General features: G+C 45.4%; 1 protein-coding gene and 1 long non-coding RNA gene across 2 annotated transcripts in view; one reads left to right on the top strand and one right to left on the bottom strand.

Annotated features, from left to right (window-relative positions):
* The window catches only part of LOC125136101 (uncharacterized), a 30,112-nt gene extending 26,058 nt beyond the window's left edge, over window positions 1–4,054 (bottom strand). Inside the window, exons 1-2 of the long non-coding RNA XR_007137113.1 lie at window positions 3,397–4,054; window positions 2,150–2,195 (exon numbers count right to left, since the gene is read on the bottom strand). This is a non-coding gene — a long non-coding RNA (uncharacterized LOC125136101). The remainder of the gene's footprint in view (window positions 1–2,149; window positions 2,196–3,396) is intronic.
* A 12,681-nt stretch (window positions 4,055–16,735) lies between these two features.
* Window positions 16,736–18,303, top strand: part of ELOVL5 (ELOVL fatty acid elongase 5) — a 72,387-nt gene continuing 70,819 nt past the window's right edge. Inside the window, exon 1 of the mRNA XM_047796758.1 lies at window positions 16,736–16,916. The gene's annotated coding sequence lies outside the window, so the exon portion shown is untranslated. The remainder of the gene's footprint in view (window positions 16,917–18,303) is intronic.

The raw sequence follows: 18,303 nt of genomic DNA, 5'->3' as shown, positions 1-18,303 counted from the left end.
TCTATGAATTTGAATACTCTAGGTACTCATTTAAGTTGAATCATATAATATTTGTCCTTTTATGACAGGCTTGTTTCACTTAGCATACTGTCCTCAAGGTTCACTTTTGTTGTAGCATGTGGCAGAAGTTCATTCCTCTTCAAGGCTGAATAATATTTCATTGTATATATTACATACTGGGTTGTAGTGGTATTGTTTTTTTGTTTTTTCTTTTTAGGGCCACACCCGAGGCATATGGAAGTTCCCCTGCTGGGGTCAAATAAGAGTTACAGCTGCAGGTTTACGCCACAGCCACAGCAACAGGGGATCCAAGCCGTGTCTGCAACCTACACCACAGCTCACGGCAACGCTGGATCCTTAACCCACTGAGAGAGGCCAGGGATAGAACCTGCAACCTCATAGTTCCTAGTCGGATTTGTTTCTGCTGTGCCACAACAGGAACTCCCATGTACTGGTTATTTATTCCTCTCAATGGAAATTTGGGTGCAATCATCCTTTGGCTATTATGAATAATGCTGATATAAACACTGGTATGCAATCTGTCTGAGTCCCTGCTTTCAATACTTTGGGTGTATACCAGAATTAGTGAAATTAGTTCTAAAAAATATGCTTTACTTAATCTAACACATCCAAAATATTAAAATTTCAACATGTAATCAATAGGTAAAAAGGAGATATTTACATATATTTTTGTATGGCTTTTTCCAAATCCAGTGTATAACAGTACTTCTCAATTATGATGCTAAATTCTTTTTGGCCATGGCCCCAGCATGCAGAAGTTCCCAAGCCTGGTATCGAACCTGAGCCACAGCAGTGACAACACCAAATCTTTAACCACTAGCCACCAGGGAACTCCTGGGACAGTAAATTTTCAACCAAAAAATGATCTTTGTTTAGATTTCACAAACTTTACAGTTGAAAAAAGTAGATTCACATACCCACATTGTTCCAAATATACTTTGGAATGTGTAAATTAATGAAAATTAAATAGAATTTAAAATTCAGTTCCTCATTCACATTTCAAGTGTTCAGTACCCACATAGGGCCAGTGGCTCCCACCCATACTGATTAGGTCTAACTAATTGGGTAGAAATGCCTCTCTTTGGCCCCATACAATCTGCTCCATCCTACCTTCCTCAGTCTGCTTCCCAGTCTTCCCCAACATGTATTCTAGATTGAATGATCCTGAACATTAGCTCAAAATAGCATTTATTGTGCACTGACAATGTGCCAAGCACTGTGCTAACCGCTGGATATAATGGGAAACAAATCCATTTTTCCATGGAGCCCAAAAACAGGAAAAGGTGGGGCCAGCAGACATTAAAAACAAATAACCACATGTATGCGTGTGTGTGTGTGTACACACACACACACACACATATATATATAGAGAGAGAGAGAATGCATACCCACACACATGTATATACACACACACCTAAATTGTTTATAAAATATACCCATATGGCGAAAAAGAGTGTGATGACAGGACAGGCAGATGTCAAAGAGCATCACACGAATAATATCTTAAAATTTTTGTTAAGTACTTGGGTGAGGGGAAGATCTGATGGGAGTTAAAATAGTGTGTTTTATGTAGAAGAGAAGCTTCCCAGAGGAAGCAATTTTAAGCTGAGACGGAAGGACAGATGACCTACTGAAAGAAGGGGCAGGGCAGTAAAGTGACAGGCAGAGTTCAGGGTGTGTAAAGAGCCTGGGGTGAGAAAAAGTTTCAGCTCTGAGAAACAAAGAGATCAGTAGTATGGTGCAAGTGTAGACAGTGGGGCCCCCCATGGGCAGGTAAACAGGACTCGGTGTAGACAGTGAGGAGGATGGGCAAGGAAGCAGGACCTAGCACCTACAGGTCTTAACATCATCATAAGGATTTGGGGGTTTGTACCAAGTGCAACAGGAAAGCTATTAAAGAATGTTTCAGGATGTTGGGCTGGCATTTCTTTTTTAAAGATCACTTTGACTGTTTGGGGAAGAAATGTCTTGACTCTTCAGCTTGGACCTCCTTCCTTCTTGGATCTGACCCCTGCTGCTTTGTCAAAGCTCAACCATAATTCTTGCCTTGTATTTATCTACTGTCACTTTAGGTACTGCCTTCCTTTACTGTTGTTACTCATATGCTCAGCTCACTGATGTGCCTCACCTCTTTTCCAGAGGGCAGGAAAACCTTCATGCTCATTCTTGTGTGCCTGTAGCATGGATATGGAGCAGACAGACATGGCCAATCGGTTAAATCAGACTGAGTTCAAAGTCTAATCATAGTTTGCTGCTTTCTCCCTCCAAAAAGCATTCTGTGACCTAATTCACTCTGTCTTTGATCCAACTTCTCTGTACTCTGCTTGCCACAAAGGCTGAAGTCCCTGAATAAGACCTTGGCAGCCCTCCGGCATCCGGGCTGGCAATACTTAATTATGAAAAGGGATTTTGTTTCAGGTCAGGCTAAGGTTACAAAAGGCATCAGCCCATATGTGACCTGGCGCTTCAGAGCTTCAAGGAACTCTCCTTCAAAGTCCTGGCATGAAAACTATATACTTAACAGGATTCTTAAGAAATGCAAGAGTTCCCATTGTGGCTCAGCAATAACAAACTCGACTAGCATCCATGAGGAAGCATGTTGGATCCCTGGCCTTGCTCAGTGGATTAAGGATCCAGCGTTGCCGTGAGCTGTGGTGTACGTCGCAGACTCGGCTCGGATCCCGCGTTGCTGTGACTGTGGTATAGGCTGGCAGCTACAGCTCCAATTAGACCCCTAGCTCGGGAACCTCCATATGCTGAGGGTGTGGCCCAAAAAAGAAAAAAAAAGAAATGCAAATCCACCTCCAAGAAGTGCTTGTACTGGAGTGGATGTACCTTAGCTAAGGGTGCCAAAAGCATTAGATTTCTTTCTACCTTCCAATTGCTGTGGATTTCATGACCTGAGGGGGAAAGTGTGGAAAGGGCCCAAGCTGTGTGACATACAAACTGTGACCTTAGCCAGATTAAGCTCTGAGCCTGTTCTGACATCTGTTTTTTATTTTGTCTTTTAGGGCTGCAAGTGTAGTATATGGAAGCTTCCAGGCTAGGGGCTAAAGAGGAGCTACAGCTACCGGCCTACACCACAGTAAAGCCAGATCTGAGCCTTATAGGCGACCACCACAGATCACAGCAACATGGGATCCTTAACCCACTGAGACCGGGGGTGGAACCCACATCCTCATGGATCCTAGTTGGTTAGTTACTGCTGAGCCACAAGGAGAACTCCTATTTTAACATCTAAAACGAGTATACTAAAACCTATTCCTACAACTGGTGAGAAGGGAAAATACCTATTAGCAGTTTGTAATCAAACTGCTTTCTGTGTCTTTAAGGTTTTTAGGGGGGAGAAGGGCAAGGGAGAAAGAAGGGAGTTACCTTTGTCACCAATAGAAAAGCCAGTAGGTTTCCTTTTAGTCCTTCCTGGTAAGAAGACATTGTAAAGATATCTCAGAAGGGGAAAAAATGTGAAATATACTATGAGAAATTTTTCAGTATCACACAATTTATGAGGATACAAAAGGTAAATAAAATTTTAACCTCAACAAAGCAGCCTTTTGTTTTACCCTAAACTCTGGGGCAGCCTGGACAACCACTAACAAAGTCTACCAATTCGGCTAGTTCCCGGATTATAAAAGATGACTATGAAAGATGAGTAAGGATTTCAGGCTTCTCTCCACAGTCCCTCCCCAGCAGCACACTTGGGCTGAGCTGCCCAGGGGCACATTTTCTAGCTGCTTCATCACCGCTTCCACCCCCCCGCCCGCCACCCTCACGCAGTTCCACCAAGTGGGGCGTTTAGGGACTGGGGGCGTCCTATGCGTCCATCTGGATGCCCTGGGTCCAGGGGTGCCTGGGACCACCGAAGTCTGGACCACTTTCCATTCTTCCCCCAGGGCCCCGGATACTCTCACATCCCAGGACTCCTCCCTCGCCGGACGCCTCCTCATCCGGGACCCACTCCCCGCCGGGTCAGATCGGGGCTGAGGCCGGTCATCGCCCGGGAGTGACCCGGGCCTGGCGCGAGCCCGGGGCGGGGAAGGGGTGAGCGCGCGCGCCCGGCGAGGCCCCGCCCCATCGCCAGATGCGACGCCGTAGGTGCGCGGTGATTGGCGGGTGCTGCCGCGGGATGAATGGGGTGACCGGGGCGGGGGAGCGGGGCGGGGGCGCGGGCGGTTAACGGTCCACCAGCCCTGCGAATGGAGGAGGGGCCGGGGGAGTCGGGTTCTGGTCCCGGCCTGGAGTGGGTGTGGGGGGCCGGAAGTGATGGGGCCCCCGCGCGGTGTAGGTCCGGACTTTGGGCCCGGTCGGAGCCGAGGGAGGAAAAGCTGCTCCGGCCCTCGGGGGGGTGACAAAGGGCGTCCCGCCCCTGAGGACCCTTCCTGGGCACTTGTAGCCCAGAGTCCAAAGATGGCCCGGAGCATTTCGGAGGAAGAGCTATGCTAGGAATCCTGTCCCGACACACAGCTTTTTCCCGTCCCTCCACCAGTACCCCCCCCCCCTTTTTTTTTTTTTTTGTCTTTTTGCTATTTCTTTGGGCTGCTCCTGCGGCATATGGAGGGTCCCAGGCTAGGGGTCGAATCGGAGCCGTAGCCACCGGCCTATGCCAGAGCCACAGCAACGCGGGATCCGAGCCGCGTCTGCAACCTACACCACAGCTCACGGCAACGCCGGATCGTTAACCCACTGAGCAAGGCCAGGGATTGAACCCGCAACCCCATGGTTCCTAGTCGGATTCGTTAACCACTGCGCCATGACGGGAACTCCACCAAGTACCCTTTTTTGACTTCCCGTTTTACATTCGGTCACCCAACAAGTATCTATTGAGGACGTATTTTATGCCTGGCACACCCAGCGAACAAGGCACACTTGTTCCTGCCATCCTGAAGTTTAAAGGCTAAGTGGGAAGGAAGGGATAAAAATAGTACGCAAAACAATCGTAGATTGTGTCAAGTGCTGTGAACTGAGTAAGAGCTAGTGTCTGGGAAGGGAGATGAGGTAAGCCGGGTGTTAGCCCAAGTAATAGGAGAGCTATCTGCAAAAGTGACTTAAAGTTAAAACCTGGAAAAGGGGAGGTGGGCAGTTTTAAGTAGAAGGTATAGACTTGCGAAGGCCCTGCTCCTTCAAAACTCTTCTCATCCTCTCCAATGTCTGAATTCCTGTGGCACTTTTTAAGGTATAGCACTTTTTAGCCTAGTATTGTAGTTTTATTATCTCAATTCCTGGTCCCCGAAGAACATTCAGTAAGCATCCACTTAGCATCCACTAACTTGTGGATATCCTGCTAAGTGCCTAAGTTCATTTACAAAGTGAATAGAAGATTGATGAAGGTTTCCTGAATGTTCATTTTGTCCTTTTGTGCCTGTCGTATAAACTCACTGTAGCACCCTTGACCCTAGTTTTGGGGGATTTTTATTGATTTATTTAATCACAACCCAACTTTCCAGGCTTTCACACTTTCGGAGTTTGGTTACTTAATTGGGTGATCTAATAAACTAATTGGGTCTACCCATAAGTGAATAAAACTACAGTGCATTATTCTTCCCATATAATGTTTGTGTTTGTTTTTAATGTTTATGTTTTAACAGTAACCTATAGTGCCTTAATTCAAAGTAATAAGTAAAAATCGGAGGCACTTGACCAGCCCCCTGACTTGAAAAAAGGTTTATTGATGTTGGGATGAGAACCAGGGTCCCTTCCCAGTAAACCCTCATTCAATGCAGTGGCAACATTATTTGTTTGCAGGATGGCCTACTTTGATCTCCACCTCCTCCTTTCAAGTTTAGCAGCCTATCCCTACATGGGTAAATTTTTTTTATGATATCAGAAAACCATACTGGGAAAGGCAAATTCTTATATCTGAAATATTGACATGGTTATCAAAATACTTGATTGTTATGGCAAGTTTACCTTTCAGTTCTCTGTCTCTGATTTTTGCTTTTAAAAGTAAAACTACTGGAGTTCCCATTGTGGCTCAGTGGATTAAGAACCTGACTAGTATCCATGAGGATGTGAGTTTGATCCCTGGCTTCAATCAGTGGGTTGAGGATCCGGCATCGCCATGAGCTGTGTTGTAGGTCACAGACATGGCTCGGATCCCCTGTTGCTGTGGCTGTGGTGTAGGCTGGCAGCTGCAGTTCTGCTTGAATACCTAGACTAGGAAATTCCATATGCCGAAGGAGGGCCCTAAAAATAAACAAACTATTGATGTGATCTCTGTTAGTTATCTATTGCTTCATAACAATTATCCCCAAACTTGGTGGCTTGAAACAATATATATATATATATTTTTTTTAATCTCAAAGTTTCTGTAGGTGAGGAATTGAGGCATTGCTTACTCAGGCAGGTTCTCTGCCCCAGGTTGTCTCACAGACTATAGTCAAGATGCCCAATGGCCTGTAGTTATCTCCAGACTTCAGGTGGGAAGGATCCACTGCCAAATTCACTCAAGTGGTTGTTGGCAGCATTCTGGTCCTTGTAGGCTGCTATACTGAGTACCTCAGTTCCTAGCTGTCTATTGGTCAGAGACCATCCTTATTTTCTTATTATGTGAGCGTCTCCAACATGGAACGTTGCTTCATCAAAGCATGCAAATCAAGAAGCTAAATGGAGGAGCTGCCTTGTGGTACAGAAGGTTAAGGATCCCATGTTGACACTACAGCTGTTCGGGTCACTGCTGTGGCTCAGGTTCAATTCCTGGCCCAGGAACTTCCACATGCCATGCTGTGGGGGGGGAAATATATATATATACACACACACACATATATATATACATACATATATATATATATAGAGAGAGAGAGAATGGTAGTGAGATAGAAGTCACACCTAGTCTTGGAAGTATCATTCCGTAATTTTTGTCATGGTCTATCTATCTGTTAGAAACAAGTTACTAGGCCTAGTCCATGAACGTGAATTTCAGGTGCCAGAGATCACTGGGGGTACTTTCAGAAGTTGCCTACTTTATTATTAAAGCACATTAAACTGATGACATACACTTGAGGCTCCAAAAGTGTTTCTTGCATGTCCTGAAACAGCCTACTATATCTTATTGTATTTATTATGAAGAAAGTAAATGATCTTTTGAGAATCCAGTTGAGTAAACATTCATTGAATGCCTACTATGTATCTGGCATAGCAAAGATAAATGATGCATTTTCTGGCCTTGAGTTGGGGGAGAGAGGTATAAGCAAATATTACAATATTATTAATATATGTGATAAAACAAAGGCCTGCACGGAGTGTTCTGGTTCTAGGGAGAAAAGGAAAGAAACATTCTGTTCTAGGTCACATTTGGTAAAAAGGATGGGGGGAGGTGGAGAGAAAAATGAAAAGATTAGATATAGATTAAGACTATGTAGCAGTTGATATTCTTGATCAGCAAAATATACAAATAATAACATACTTTTTATTTTCTAGCTTTCAAACATCCTAAAATTGCCTTGATTTTATATGTACAGAGTATCTGAGGGCTAAGTTATATATCTGAGTTCACTTTATTGAAATACATCTGACAGAGGGCGGCAGTACATCATTTAATCATTCAGATTAGAAGACAACACTATAATGCTATTTAGCCTGAAAGGGAATTGACTGACATTAGGGAAAATATGAATTTTAAAAGAAAAAATGTCTTTCACAATGAGGTGCCATTGTTTTCAGAAGCAATAATAGTTTGCAGAAATAATTGAACTAATTGAACTCTAACACACACTTGCAGATTCATTTGACGCTTAATATGCCACCCACAGGAGTTCCTGTTGTGACTCAGCAGAAACGAATCTGACTAGTATCCATGAGGACAAAGAATCCATCCCTGGCCTTGCTCAGTGAGTTAAGGATCTGGGAGTTGCTGTGAGCTGTGGTGTAGGTCACAGACATGGCTAGGATCTGGCTTTGCTGTGGCTGTGGCGTAGGCTGGCAGCTATAGCTCTGATTCGACCCCTAGCCTGGCAACCTCCACATGCTGCGGTGTGGCCCTAAAAAGACAAAAATAAAAAATGAAAAGATGCCACCAACATTCTCAGCGAAAAGGGAATTTGAGATTGTGAAAGAAAATGGCATTACCAGTTTTTGGCATGTGAGAACATGTCTAATATTCTCAAAAAGCAAGGTATTTTAGGACACATTATATATATAACAAATATATAACCTAGAATGACTACATCAATTATGGCAAGTATTTGAAAAAACTGTTCTTTTTTTTTTTTTAGGGCCACACCAGCAGCATGTGGAGGTTCCCAGGCTAGGGGTCTAATGGGAACTACAGCTGCCAGCCTACACCACAGCCACAGCAATGCCAGATCCTTAACTCATTGAACGAGGTCAGGGGTCGAACCCGCAACCTCATGATTCCTAGTCGGATTTGTTTTCACTGTGCCACAACGGGAACTCCCCTGAAAAAATCATTTTCTAAATGACAGAATTAGGGCAAAGTATGTTCTGTCCTATAACACCAGCTCCAAAATTATCTGGAGATTTATAGAACACACTGCTCAACCAGAAGAGTCCACAGTGGAGAGGTGTGGCTTTTCTTTGTTTGTTTTATTATTAGGGCCTCAGCCAAGGCATATGGAAGTTCCCAGGTTAGGGGTCAAATCAGAGCTGCAGGGAGTTCCCGTCGTGGCTCAGTGGTTAACGAATCCGACTAGTAACCATGAGGTTGAGGGTTCAATCCCTGGCCTTAAGGATCTGGCGTTGCTGTGAGCTGTGGTGTAGGTCACAGACACGGCTCGGATCCCATATTGCCGTGGCTCTGGCGTGGGCCGGTAGCTACAGCTCCAATTAGACCCCTAGCCTGGGAAGCTCCATATGCTGCAGGTGAGGCCCTAAAAAGACAAAAGACAAACAAAAATTAAAAAAAATCAGCGCTGCAGCTGCCAGCCTACACCACAGCCATAGTAACGCAGGCTCTGAGCTGCGTCTGCAACCTATACCACAGCTCACAACACCACCAGATTCTTAGCCCACTGATTGAAGCCAGGGATCAAACCCACATCCTCATGGATACTAGTCAGATTCTTAACCTGCTGAGCCACAATGGGAACTCCTCACACTAGTGTCCTTAACAACAGGACCACATCACTACTAAGTTTGGTTATCATCTGCCTTTTTTTTTAGGGCCTCACTCAAGGCATATGGAAGTTCCCAGGCTGGGGGTTGAATCGGAGCTACAGCTGCCAGCTTACACCACAGCTCATAGCAATGCCAGATCCTTAACCCACTGAGTGAGGCCAGGGATCGAACCTGCATCCTCATAGATGCTAGTCGAATTCTTTTCCATTGTGCCTCGACCGAAACTCCCTATCATTTGCTTTTGTCTACCTGATAGAGCTCTTTACCTCCTTAACATGTTATAGAATGAAATCCATCAATTAAGAAATTTCTCATTCGGAGTTCCCGTCCTGGCCCTGGCGCAGTGGTTAACGAATCCAACTGGGAACCATGAGGTTGCGGGTTCGATCCCTGCCCTTGCTCAGTGGGTTAAGAATCTGGCGTTGCTGTGAGCTGTGGCGTGGGTCGCAGACGCAGCTCTGATCCCGAGTTGCTGTGGCTTGGGCGTAGGCAGGTGGCTACAGCTCTGATTCAACCCCTAGCCTGGGAACCTCCATATGCTGAGGGAGTGGCCCAAGAAAAGGCAAAAAGACAAAAAAAAAGAAATTTCTCATTCGATAACCAGCAAAGTAGAAGATACATTGAGAAGCTGTCTTGATTTAAAATCTTACCTTTGACATAGCTCAGCACATAAAGAAGTTAAGAACCGAGACCTGATTTCACTCTTAATCCTGCACTAACTGGCTTTGCAGCCTTGGGTATGTCACTCAATGCTTTGGGGGCTCAATTTTTTCATCTCATTATGGTGCCGAAAGGGTAGAGGAGAATGTACTGGGCAAGGTCTTAGAAACGTATAAGTAATAGAAAAAGAACTAGTAGCAAATTTGACTCATTGAGATAAACATCATAATAGTCTCTATTTCAAGAGAAAGTGCTTGATATTCAAGATAACTGATGTATTTATAGAAGAGTAAAGCGTTCCAAATTCATTCCAACTTAAAACAATATATTTCTTTTTCATCATAACCATAGTTATAGTCTTTCTTCTTCTATTGCACTTTAAAAATGTTAAGCAGTCTTGGAGTTCCCATTGTGGCGCAGCAGAAATGAATCCAACTAGGAACATTGAGGTTGAAGGTTCGATACTTGGCCTCAGTGGGGTAAGGATCTAGCATTGCCATGAGCAGTGGTGTAGGGTGCAGATACGGCTCAGCTCCCACGTTGCTGTGGCTGTGGTGTTGGCTGACAGCTGTAGGTCCAATTCGACCCCTAGCCTGGCAAATTCCATGCCACAGGTGGGGCCCTTAAAAGCAAAAAAAAAAAAAAAAAGGATAAGTATTCTCTTGGAAAAACTTTTCAGATTTTAACATTTCAGAGAGGTGAGGCTGTGGCTCTGGTGTAGATCGGCAGCTGCAGCTCCAATTAGACCCCCAGCCTGGGAAATTTCATGTGCTGCAGGTGCAGCATTAAAAAGAGAGGGGAAAAAAAAAACATATCTTACTGATCTGCATTTCAATTTTTCATTCATTTGTTAATTTATCCATTGAATAAATATTGATTGAGCTCCTACCAAGTTCCAGGCAGTGGTGAAGAGAACAAAGTCTGTGCCCTCAGTGGGTAAATGATGGGGTGAGGATAAACAAATATTAAAAACAAACCTGTTGTATATCAGAGAGTGATAAATGCTAAGGAGAAAAATAAAGCAGAATAAAATGGTTCCAGAATGTGGGAAACAAGGAGGAAGATGTTACAAATTTAATGATCAAGGAGAACTCTCTAAAAAGATGACATTTAGAGAACCAGAGTGAAGCAAGGGTGTACGTGGAAATTTCTGGGTTAGGTTATTCTAGGCATGGGGCAGGCGACAGTAAGTGCAAAGGCCCTGAGGAAATTCCAGTGCTTATTAAGCTCAAGGAATAAGAAGGATGCCATTGTGGGAGGAAGGCAGAGTAGCTTTAGAAGACCTGAGAAATGGCAAAGTCCTTATATGCCATTGTAAGGGTTTTGATTTTTACTGAAACGAGAATTTAATAAATGGTTTTAAGCAGACAAGTGACATGATCTGGCTTTGGTTTTAAAAGGATCACTCAGGCTGCTGGGTTGGGAATAGAGTAGGAGGAATATGCAGAAGTAGAGGTCAAGATGATTGCAAAATTCTGGGCTATTGTCAATGGTGACTAAACTGGTGGCTGTGGTAAGGTGGTGAAAAATAAACAGATTCTGGGTTTGTTTTGAAGATGGAGCAGGCAGGATTATGCTGATGCATGGAAGTAGGGCATGAAAGGAATAGGGGAGCTAAACATACTTCTAAGGTGTTTGTCTTGAGAACACCTGAATGGAGTCATCATTTACAAAGCTGGGAAAGACCACAGGAGGAGAGGGTCTAGGGGAGAATCAAGATTTCTTATCCTCAGCTTGAGATGCCTTTTAGACACCCAAGAGGAGAAGTCATTAATAGGCAGTTAAGTATGTAAGTCTGGAATTTAGGGGAAAGGTTTTGGTGGAGAAATACATTTGGGAGTCAGCAGAGTAGAGACGGAATCCAGAGCCATAAAAAGTGGGTGATAATATCACTTAGGAAGTCAATATGGATAGAAAGACCCCTTTCACTATGTAGTTGCTCCTGGATAGAGTACTAGAAACGATAAAAGGAAATGGAAAAGAAAAGGCCGGAGAATTCAGAAATAGTTCAAATTGTTAACTCATTCAGTTGACATTTATGAGCATCCACTATTTGCTGGAGGCTAGCATCTGCTAGCTATTGGGAAAACAACATGGTGGGCTAGGCATGGGCTGTGCCTTCCAGTAACTCACATCCATCAAGATGAACACTCAAGTGGAGTTCCCATTGTGGCTCAGCGGTAACGAACCCAACTCGTATCCATGAGGACGTGGTTCCAGCCCTGGCCTCGTTCAGTGGGTTAAGTATCTGGTGTTGTTGTGAGCTGTGGTTCAGGCTGGCAGCTGGAGCTCTGTAACCTGGGAACTTCCAAATGTCATACCTGTGGCCAAGAAAGAGAGAAAGGGAAAGAAGGAAAGAAGGAAGGAAAGACAGAAAAAGAGAGAGAAGGAAAGATGAACACTCAAGGACAGGAATAGAGATAAACCTGGGTACATGTTGACCAGCAATGAAAAAGAGTAGCACCAAAGTAACAAAGGAAGCACATACTAAACCCAAGGTCTGAGGAGGCAAGGAAACTGCTTTTTTTTTTTTTCTTTTTTTCTTTTTAGGGTCGCACACAGAGCATGTGGAGGTTCCCAGGTTAGGGGTCTAATCAGAGTTACAGCTGCTGGCCACAGCCACAGCCACGCCAGATCTGAGCCAAATCCTTGATCTACACCACAGCTCATGGCAACACCCGATCCTTAACCCAGTGATCGAGGCCAGAAATCGAACCCGAAACCTCATGGTTCCTAGTTGGATTTGTTTCCACTGTATCACGACAGGAACTCCAGGGAAACTGCCTTTTAATCTCTCTCTCTAGCAAAGACAAGCCAGGCCAGTGGGAACCCCTGGCAATAGGTAACAGAAAACATTAGAAAAGAAGAAAAAAGATCACAGGGGAGTAAAAACGTAAAGACAGAGATTAAATAATGGCATCCTTAGTATAAACTAGCTTATACTTGGCCTATATTTTAGTCAACTTTCAAATGTTCAGAGGCAAACATAGGCTTGTAGTTTTATCTTGAAAGACAGGTTTCATTGTGTCATGCAAATACCTGCTCAGCACATATAGTATTTCGTCTTCATTAGCATGGCATTCTAATGAGACTTTCAACCATATTTCCTAATTCAATTCCAAGTATTATATCAATAGAACTCATTTCCCAATATTTTTCAGTACTGAAGCAACCTTCTGAAGTGTGTGGTTGGATGAGATCTGGGGCCACAGAAAGAAAATGCTGTCAGGGGAGTTACTGTCGTGGCTCAGCAGTTAACAAACCTGACTAGTATCCATGAGGACTTCGGTTCTAACCCTGGCCTTGCTCAGTGGGTTAAGGATCTGGCATTGCTGTGAGCTGTGGTATAGGTCACAAACGTGGCTTAGATCCTGCATTGCTGTGGCTGTGATGTAGACTGGTGGCTACAGCCCCTATTCAACCCCTAGCCTGGAAACTTCTATATGCCACCGGTGCAGCCCTAAAAAAAAAAAAAGAAAAAAGAAAAAAAGAAAAAAAAAGACAAAAAAAGAAAAGAAAATTCTGCCAGAACAAAAGAAAAGAAAAGCAGGAGGAAGAAGAGGAAACGGAATAAAACAGTGAATTAGTACATGAAGATAATTCAATAATCACTTCTTGCGGGACATCCATGGATGCTATAAGGAAACTGGAAAGAGTTACAGGGCTTTGTTACCACCTCTACTTGTGTTCACTTTTGACAGGTTGGTTATAAGGACTTGGATGGCTCCAACACAGGGTCTAGAACCTGACTGGCCAAGAATCTGATTCGGACACTCACTAAAACACTTTCCTTGAACACTGCTGTTTATTTATTTTGATTTATTTTGAAAAAGATTATCCACAGGTAAGTTGCAGAGTCTTTTTTGCAGCCTTATCTATGAATGTGATAGTGCTGCCATATGGGTATCTTGTACTGAGGTCATGGTAGTCAGTTTACACTACAGAGTGTAAGAAGCCTTGTGTGGGGCAGAAATTCCCGCCTCAATCATCTATATATTGGGAACCCTAAGTGTCTAGCTGGTGAAAGAATGAGAACATGACCTTACCAACACAGGGTTTTTTGTTTGTTTGTTTGTTTGTCCTTTTAGGACTACACCTGTGGCATATGGAGGTTCCCAGGCTAGAGGTCAAATCTGAGCTGTAGCCACCGGCCTACACCACAGCCACAGCAATGCCAGATCTGAGCTATGTCTGCAACCTACACCACAGCTCATGGCAATGCCAGATCCTTAACCCACTGAGTGAGGCCAGGGATCAAGTCTGTGTACTCATGGCTACTAGTCAGGTTCATTAACTGCTGTGCCACAACGGGAACTCCTTAACAGGTTTGGTAGGAGTCCTGAGACATAACTATCTAACAGAGGGTTGGATTTCTGGGGCAGAAAATGAAAGCAACTAGTGTGACGGTGGTGATGAGAAGGTGGGGTAAGAGCCCACACACTTATTCAAAACATATTTACTAAGCTCTTATTATACAGCAGGTACTATAGTAAGATCTATAGTGGATAAATAATGAGCAAAATTCAACATGGCTCCCCCTCCAATGGCGTTTACAGTCTACAGCAGTGGTCTTTAAAGCAGAGGTACAATGGAGTTCCTGCTGTGGTGCAGTGGGCTAAGAATCCGACTGCAGGGGCTCAGGTCATTGCAGAGGTGCACGTTTGATCCCTGGCCTGGTGTGGCATTGCCAGGGATCAAACCTGGCATTGCCTCAGCTGTGGCTTAGGTCATATCTGCAGCTTGGATTCCATCCCTGGCCTGGGAACTTCCATATGCTGCAGGTGTGGCCATGAAAATAAATAAATAAATGAATAAATAAATAAAGCAAAGAGTACCCCATGGGTTAAGCAAGATGGGACAGTCAGGAAATTACAATGCAGAGTGAAACATGTCCTAGTGGAAGCCAAGATACACAAATGTCTAAGGCACATCTGTCAAGGTTATGTGAAAAGGCATCTGTTGCAGGATAGGAATAAAATAATAAAATAAAATAATGGAACTTAATGCTTACTTTTAATTGACTCTAAGAAATAATTATTTAATATTTAATGTTTGACCTGACAGTATAAGTCCATTTAAAAAATAGATAGAGATTTTTGGTAATATGGGTTTAAAACACTTTATTAATAGGTGAAGACAATGAAAACAATTGCGTGTGATATTTGGAACAGCATTTGATAATTTGGAACATCATTTGATAAAATGAAGATTTTGGAATATAATTTAAAGTTGACACTTTTAAAACCTGGAAAGATAAAACTCAGAGAGGCTTACAAAGAGCTGAACTGGCTCTGTCCTTGAACTGCAAGAAGAAGAGGAAGAGTAAAGGAGATACTTGTGCCCAATTCATCTATGCCTCTGGCATACGCTTTCCACATGTCTCTCACAGAAAGTTCTTAGTTAACCTGTGTATCTTAGTTTCCACTCCATCATTTACCACTCTGATGGTAGTTGTTTCTGACTATCATTTAAAAGGAGGAGGGGAACTTTGCAGTCTTTTATTTCTAATACCTAGCATAATAATATTCTGACAAACTGGAGTTCCTGTATGCCTCAATGGGTTAAGGATGCAGCGTTGTCACTGCAGTGGTTTGGGTGGCTGCTCTGGTGCAGGTTTGTTTGTTTGTTTGTTTGTTTATTTATTTATTTTTGGTCCTTTTTCTAGGGCCGCACCTGCGGCATATGGAGGTTCCCAGGCTAGGGGTCGAATTGGAGCTGTAGCTACCGGCCCACGCCAGAGCCACAGCAACTCAGGATCCGAGCCTAGTCTGTGACCTACACTACAGCTCACAGCAACGCTGGATCTTTTAACCCACTGAGCAAGGGCAGGGATCGAACCCTCAACCTCATGGTTCCCAGTTGGATTCGTTAACCACTGCATCTGGCGCAGGTTTGATCCTTGGTGGGCGAACTTCAGCATGTTGTGCATGTGGCCAAAAAACAAACAAATACAAATATATAAATATAAATTCATTCTGACAAACTTAAGTCATTCAGTGCTTGTGGTGTTGAATGGCAAGTGGCTGTTAAAAATCTTAATTACTTGTGTATGTTTACATTATCTGATTTGTATATAGTTTGTACACCGTATTCCTACTGCAATGGCCCAGTGCCTGGTACACAGCTGGCACATGATAAACATTACATTGCAAATTTATGAAAGAATAAATTTGCCTACATTAAATGGTGGATGGTGTCCGGTCTGTGAACATGGGGTAACAGAACCATAACCAGATGGCACAGAGAGAAAGGCTTAATTTCAGCGGCTTCCTTGGAGAGAGCATAGAATACTAGGATGATGAAGGCCTCAAATTATCCAAGTATCTACTTGTGCCCTGAGCACAAAGCACTTTGTCTTACATGCTTAAATTTGTCTAGCTGAAGAGACGAATTTCACTTCTCCACCACCATTCCTCCTTCTACAAAAAGTCTTAAGTAGAAATGGAGTTGGTAGTGATCACTAAGGAAAAAAAAAAGAATCTAAGAAAAATCACGGTGAATCTACCACCTGGGAGTTAGTTAATCCTCAGCATCAGTTTTGTGCGTTTTTTTGTGGTTGTCCCATCTTGTTCGCTCCGGTGGTCTCCGTAGGCATTTAACCCTTACAGTTCAAACCAAGGAGAACTGGCGGCCTTCCAGAACCGGCGAGGAGAATGCACCCGAGTGGGCTTCTGCCACCCAAAAGCGGCTACAAAACCCTGCCACGCCTGGCACTGAGAGAATCAGAGTTCAGGGCATCGGGAAATTCACTGCTTCTATTGCGCAGGCTCTGCGTTCCACGCAGGCTTATTAGGAAGAAAGGGGATAAAATTGCCCAGAGACACGTGAACCCGAGGGGACCAACCCCGGCCACGGCGCCCCACAGCATCGGATTCTGGAATTTACAATCACGAAAGTTCTATTGTCTCGCGATTGGCTCCGGGGTCGCATGACATCATAGCGCTTGATTCGGCCTCCGGGCGGCGATTGGCTGGCCGCGCCATTGTGACGTCACGGTCAGCCCACGTTCTGATTGTAGATACCCAGCGCCTTCCTCTTCCCATCGCGGCGGCTCCTGCTGGCCGTGCCTCCCTCTTGCCTCCTCCCGGCTCTGCTGGCTCCCCACGCTGCAGCCACCGCCTCGCCGCTTCTGGGAGCCGCCGCCGCCGCCCTTGGACTAAGAGGTAAGCGGGCGGCTCTGCGAAACTTCTCCCGGCCGCCTCTCGGCCATGACACCCGCGCCGGCGCGCGCCCAGGACTGAGGGCTGCAACCCGCCGTTAGGTCCCGAACCCGGTGAGCACTAGCCGGTGCGAGCATGGCCCGCGCTGCGCCCGCGTGGCGGGGGAGCCTGGTCTCCTCGGCCCGCTCCTGGGCGTGGGGAGAGCTGTTCCGGAGCCTCGGGAGTTTCCGCGAGATGCTGTCTCACCTGTTTGGCGATGGAAGCCGCCAGCAGTGAGCACGCTGACGGGCGCGGCGGGAACGCACCCTGGGCGCCACTGGGAGGTAGGGCGGGTGGGCTCTTGCGCTCGGGTTCGCTTGTTTGGGCGGGATGAACGCGCGGCTGGAGGTCCAGGGAAGCGCCTCGAGAGCGATCGCGCTTCCTCGGGGGAGAACAAAACCCGGGTGAGCGGGGAGAACCTCTGAGGGACTGCAGGGTCACGGCGCTGGTTGGTCCGCGGCCCCACCGGCCTTTCCTTTTCTCTCTTCCCTTCCCGCCTCTGTTCCTCGGAGGGAAGCCCGCCAGCCGGGGACCGCTTCGATTTTTATTAAAACCAGATAACTATAGCCCTCCGTTCTCGAAGAGGCTGGGGCTGGTGGGGAAGCGCTGGGGCGGGGACTCAAGACCCTCCTGGGCGGCCCTTGCTGGAGTCCCCGGCGCGGAGGCGGCGGGGCGCGGACTGGAGCGGCTAGCTGCCGGGGAAGCCCTGGGGTTGTGTCTGCTGCTAGTGGTAGGGAAAAGTGCCCTTTTACAGCTTACAGGCAGATAAGACTCAGCCCCCACCCGCCAGTGTAGGGGTGGAGGGAGTTGTGCCTGGAGCAAGAGCTATTCTTTTAAACTATCTTGCAACCACTGGGTTCCATGTCCTTGCAGTTTAAGAAGGCTGGTGGTTTCTCCTGCCCACGATTGGAGTTCAGCTCAGCTCCCCCGGTTTCCTGATTGCAAATTTGGAGAATGCATTTGACCCCCTTTGGGGTGGGGGTGGGGGGTCCCGTATGGAAGAATCCAGTGCATGATTTATTGGCTGGGCTACAGAATCTAGGGATGCGGCGATAGAATGGTGAGGAGCGAGCAGCCTTAATTCTTCAATAGAGGGACCGTGGCAGGAAGTGCCTTATAGGGTAGTACGGAAGAGCTAAAGTTCCCTGTTAGGTTTGGTAACTTGTTCCCCTGACCACTCCGGAGATAAAGTGTTGGTTTGCACTTGTTTTGCTTGCACCACTCTGCCAGCAGCATTTGGTGCAGTCTAATGATATGGATGGACACAGCCAGTTTGCATTCGATGACTGTGGACGAACAGTAACTTTTCATCTGCGCTTTGGCACAAGCAGATCCCTTTTTTAGCCTGTTC

The sequence above is a fragment of the Phacochoerus africanus genome, chromosome 9, assembly GCF_016906955.1.
Source record: "Phacochoerus africanus isolate WHEZ1 chromosome 9, ROS_Pafr_v1, whole genome shotgun sequence".
Taxonomy (NCBI): domain Eukaryota; kingdom Metazoa; phylum Chordata; class Mammalia; order Artiodactyla; family Suidae; genus Phacochoerus; species Phacochoerus africanus.
Note: the sequence above shows the minus strand (reverse complement) of the source record. Positions and strands in the feature narration are given on the sequence as shown.